Genomic DNA, 6,046 nt, shown 5'->3' with positions numbered 1-6,046 from the left:
AGTTTATATTAGATCATATAAGTTCATATCAGATCAGATCAGACCAGATCAGATCCTTACAATCATGTACAATCCTTACGTAAATAATATGTTCAGATCAGAACTGATTTGTACAGATCATGTCCAGATCATAATCGATATGTCCATATTAGAACTGGTCTAGATATCGACTATGTACAGAATATGTTCATATACAGAGATTATGTCCATATCATAATTCATTTGTACATATCATGTCCAGATCAAAACTGATCTGTACAAATTATGTCCAGATCAAAACTGATATACATATCATGTCCATATCAGAATTGATATACAAAGATCATGTCCAGATACCGATCTGTCCAGATCAGCATCGATATGTCCAGAGCAGAACCGATCTATCCAGATCAAAATCCATACGTGTAGATCAAAAACCATATATTCGGATCAATCTATCTAGATCATGCATAAATTTGTACTGATTTGTCAAGATTAAGTCCATATCAAACCCCATATATCCAGATCATGTCCAAATTTGAATCGATCTATTTCGATCAAAAATGATTTGTCCAGATCATGTCCTAATCAGAACTTGGATGTACAGATCATGTCTAGATTATGTCCAGATCAAAACTTCTCTGTATAGATCATGTCCAGATCTGTACTAATTATGTGGATATTAGAACCGATTTGTCCAGATCAGAACCAAAATTGTACATATGATCCCCAAGTCAGAATCGATCTGTACGGATCATATCCATATCGGAATTGATATGTCCAGAACATAACCGATCTATCTAGATCATGTCTAGGTCTATCTAATATAAGGAATAGTTAAATCATGAGCAAAGTCAAATAAATAATAACAATATTATAAAATTGTGTAACATTTATTTTACACATAAGTCGTTTAATATTAATAAATATAGATTTTTGTTTAAACTTAATTCTGAAAAATCAGATCAGATCAAACCAGATCAGATCAGATCAAACCAGATCAGATCAGACCAAACCAATCCAGATCAGATTAGAAAAAATAAGTTCAAATCAGACCAAACCAATCCAGATCATATTAGAAAAAATAAGTTCAAATCAGACCAGACCAGATCAGATCAGACCAGATCAGACCAGGAGAAATAAGGTGAACTAAACGGGGCCTTACATAATCAATTGAATGAGGATCCTTTTTAAATTAATTTGACAACCACTCCTTTGAGAAAATAGTTTGTCGAGAATAACATAGTGTCACCAATTCGGAAAAAAATATAAATCTTAATTTCATAGTTAATCATTGAGGTTAAATAAATTATTTAGAATTGCAAAATCAAAACCTTTAGATGAAATAATTTCCGACAACTTATCTTGAAGTAAAACTCGAGAAATAAATTTCGAATACCAGGTGAAGAGATAATATTAAAATTTTAAATTCATACACTAAATTTAAAGCTCCAAAGCCTTAATATCGAATTAGTTTTAAAAAAATTAAGTGTGATTTTTAAGAAAACAATTATTTATAGTACGAGCTTAAAAGACGCTTAATTAATTTTCGGACTATTACAATCTCAGATTGAAAAGGGACTCCAATTTGGTGAAAGTTAACTGGAAGCTTTTTTTAAAAAATAAGAGAAACAAAAAGGCTAAACTATTACACGCAAAGTCGTCCTCTACTTTCGCTCTCTTTCTTTGTCCTTCCCAACACCCCAAGGCAGACATGTTCCAACCAAATCTTAATATCTTTCGTTTTATCAGGTTTTTTTTTGTAACTTTTCATTGTTACTTGTAAGAAATATTGTACTCCCTCCATTCCTTTTTGTTGTTCCCATTTCCTTTTTTGGCATTTCTTTTTTTTGTACCCATACTGAATCTTTACTATTTTTAGCCATGATTTTTTTACCAATTTACCCTAAGATTCCCCATTATTTACCAAAAAACCCTAAGATTCTACCCTTTTTCCACCCTCTTTTTCCCCACCACCCTTATTTAATTATTTTCCCACCCCCCATAACCCCACCCCACTACCCGTCTCTTTCACTCCTCTCACCTCTCTGATTTTTTTCTCTCTCTCTCTCTTCATTTTCTCTCTCCTTACTCTCCCTCTCTCTCTTCATTTTCTTGCTCTGTTTCTCACTTCCTCTCACGTTTTTCACTCTCTCTCCTCCAAAACATCTCTATGTTCTTTCATATATGGGAGTGAGATCACCGCCACCACCACAACCAAACCTCTGCCTCCGCCGCCGCCACCACCCCCGTTAAAGTTGTAGAATACGGAAATATGGCTTTAGATGGTGAAATTCGACCATAAAAACTCTAGATCTAGAGTTTTCATGGTCGAATTTGACCTCTATATCCTTAAAATCGTGAGTGTTGTAAGGATCAAGTGGTTATTATTATTATTTTTGTATTTTTTTGTCGAATTTTCTGGGTGGTTTTTGTCGAATTTTCGGTTGATTTTCGGCGAATTATTCGGTTGATTTTCGATGAATTTTTGGCTGAATTTTTGGCTTGATTTTGGTCGATTTTTGGGTTAAATTTGGTCGAATTTGGTGGTTGATTTTGGGTTGAATTTGTTTGTATTTATGGGTTGAATTTGGGTTGAAATAGTTCGCATTTCTGTGTTGAATTTGGGTTGAATTGTGCTCGATTTTTGGTTGAATTTATTCGATTTTCTGGGTTGAAATAGTTCAATTTGGGTTGAATTTGTTGTTCGATTTTCTGGGTTTAATTTGGGTTGAACTTGTTCGTATTTTCTGGGTTTAATTTGGGTTGAACTTGGTTGAATTTGGGTTGAATTCTGGGTTAAATTCTGGGTTTTGATTGTCGAATATTTTGGGTATTGTTTGGTTGAATTTTCTTAATTGTTTGTTTGTTTGTTTGTTGATTTGTTGATTTCATGTTTGTCGAATTCTTGTTTTCATGATTTCATTGTTTGTTTTTTTGGTTTGGTTTATCGATTTCCTGGGTTTTTTTGGTTAATTTTCTTGATTTTTCTGGTTTGATTTTTCTTGATTTTTTTTGTTCGAAATTTGGTTGATTTTTCTGGTTTGAATTTACTCTGTTTTTTTGTTATTAATAATAAAATATCTCCCATTTATCTTATTTCTTTAATATTTTCTCTCTCCTTACTTTATTTTAAATATATAATCTCTTACACCCAATCATTATTCTTACACCCAATCATTACTCATATCCCAATACAACCCAAGATTCTAGTTTTCTTAAAACCCCCCCCAACATTCCTTAGGGGAACAACAAAAAGGAATGGAGGGAGTAGTATATTTGATTTTTTAATTTTTTTTGTAAATAATTTAAAAGTAAATACAGAGTTTGCCTTTAGTTTTGTTTTATAGGGGTCTACTTTTAATATTAATACAGAATAAGGCCTCCACTTTCTCTGAGTCGGACTTGCGGCTCAAAAAGATCAAAGCACTAAGTATAATGTTCTAACTTCGCGCGAGATAACTTATATTCAAGTTAGCATCGCTGTTTTAGGCCGAAATTTCAGATTAGCGTGAACACGTCACACCATCAAGTTGATTGGACTAGACACACAAAAGACGAATTGTTTCTTTTATCATAATAAACATTAAGAATCTTGCGATTCATTGTGACTTGTGCAAAAGGATGTATATTTTTATTTGATTTTAAAAGAATATTTCTAGAAGATAGAGAGTCACATAAGATAAAGCAATTATTCCTAATACGAGATTAAGAGCTGCTTCATTTTTTGACTATTACAACATCAGACTGAAAAAGGGCCTCCAAATTGATGAAAGTTAACTTTAAATTTTAAAAAAAAGGAGAAACAAAAAGGCAAAACTATTACGACATGCTCTCCAGTATTTTGCCTCTCTTTCTTTGTCCTTCCCAACTCCCAAGGTAGATGAAAAGTCAGACAATTCCAACTAAATCTGAATATCTTTCGTTTTAGTAACTTTTTTTTGTAACTTTTAATTATTACTTGTACGAAATACTATATTATATTTAGTTTTTATTTGTAAATTATCTAAAAATAATCATGCCTCTATTTTTTTTTTTAAATATAGGTCTACTTTCTTTGAGTCGGGCTTGTCGCTAGAAGGATTAAACCACTGCTCCAGCACTAAATATAATCTACTAACATTGCGCAAGATAACTTATGTTCAAGTTAGCAACACTATTTTGGGTCAAAATTCCAGATTAGGGTGAACGCGTAATACCTTCAAGTTGATGGGACTTGACACACAGAAGACAAACTATTTCTTTATCCTAATAAATATTAAGAATCTTGCTATTGATTGTGACTCGTGTAAAGTGATGTAATTTTTATTTGATTATAAAAGAACATTTCTAGAAGATAGAGAGTCGCGTTTTTTTTAATTATTAAATCAATATTAGGGTTTAACGTTAGTGTGAGGGGGTCGAAAAAGCACGAGGCTAATGCGTGACCTCGTCCCTCGTGGGTGTGACGATTCTTTTTATTCAATCAAGTGTAATTGGATTTCCTGTGAGTTTACACCCAATTGACTAGTAATATAGGAGTCGCCATTCAGTTTTTAACGACAATGAGAAAAACTGACAAAACCCGATTATCGTGACATAAAGGGAGTGCAATTATGTTTGACCACGACGGCCGTAGGTTCCCTTGTGATCCCTGGTGTGGGGATCTCTCAACATACACCCGCAAGGTAGAGATTGAGGGTTCGGGGGACTGTAACTACCGAGAGGAGTACTCGCTCGTCGATAACTCCAGAGGCAGGATATCCTTACTAGCTCAGCATAAATAATTGAAGGGACATGCGTTAACTATTAAACTAATCTGAGTTGATTTTAGCAATATGCAGCATATAATACTAGATCGATCGCGATTATCTGATTTAAATAGCATTAAGGGACCTAGCATGATAATCCAATTTCCCAAAAATATTATATTTGTTAGGCGTGATAGAACAATCAAATTTAGTTAGTTTAACAGTTCATAAAAAGGGCGAGGAAAGCAATTAAATCATCGAGAAGGGGCACATTACGACGCACCCTTGAGAGGTGCGTCACGGTTCTCAGAAAACTAACCACTTTGACTTTGCTATTTCTCCTTTTTATTTAACGAATCTCAAATTATGGGACAGGATACGTTCTGTTCGATTTATGGATCGATTGCGACAGAACGCGTGAACAATTTCGCAGCGTGAGGCTTAGGCTAAGGGTTGGAGTCAATACTCAGAATATGAATTGTGTGTTGTGTCCTTTCACGTCGAATTTGGGGCTGTATTTATAGGGAAGAGTTCGTGGAAAGATAGAATTGTAGAACTATAATCCACGAGGAATTAGGAAAAAACACGTCCCAAGTATTTTCAGCGCCCAGGGTTGGGCGTCAAAGATTTCGGCACCCAGCTCTGGGCGTTGAAAATATGATCCAGGCAATTTCAGCGCCCAGGGTTGGGCGTTGAAATTGATGTTTGGGCTGTTTTCTTAGTCAGATTCGGATTCCTGAAATCCGTAGTGTTTGAGACTTAATCGAGTCTTTTAGTGCGTATCAATTTCATGACGGAATGCGTCTGGGCCCGTTACGAACTCTAGGCTCGTTAGGATTTTAATTAATACGTAACTCTTATTTCCGAATCATATTAGGAATAGGATTCTCATAGTTTTCTATCTCATTTAGGATTTATGTTGGAGTGCAACACCTAATTCTGACAGGTTTCTATCTTTTGTGACTTGCCACTTTTAGAAGCTACCCTTTACGGCAGTTACTATTTATAGCAGGTTTCCATAAATAGAAGGTTTCGGGTGAAATGAAAAGGGGAATTGAGATTCGTTATTTTATAGGAGATACGTTGTCAAGTGGAGATTTATGGTTTCATCATCGAACCTTCCCTTTCGGGAATGGGGACAAAAGTAGGTGTCTACAGTTAGGGCTTTGTAAAAAACCTGGAGAACCTTGAAGTCGAAAATTGAAAAAGGTTACCAAATAGAAATATTAGGGATTGTTGGTTTTTTTTTTTTTTTTTGCATTTGAACAAAGGGTTTCTTGGATTTTATTAAAATCCGATCCAAAAATAGAATAACTGCACTCGACGATTATAGTCGA

The sequence above is a fragment of the Spinacia oleracea genome, chromosome 5 (assembly GCF_020520425.1).
Source record: "Spinacia oleracea cultivar Varoflay chromosome 5, BTI_SOV_V1, whole genome shotgun sequence".
Lineage (NCBI taxonomy): Eukaryota > Viridiplantae > Streptophyta > Magnoliopsida > Caryophyllales > Amaranthaceae > Spinacia > Spinacia oleracea.
The sequence above is the reverse complement of the archived record's forward strand: the minus strand, read 5'-3'. Positions refer to the sequence as shown.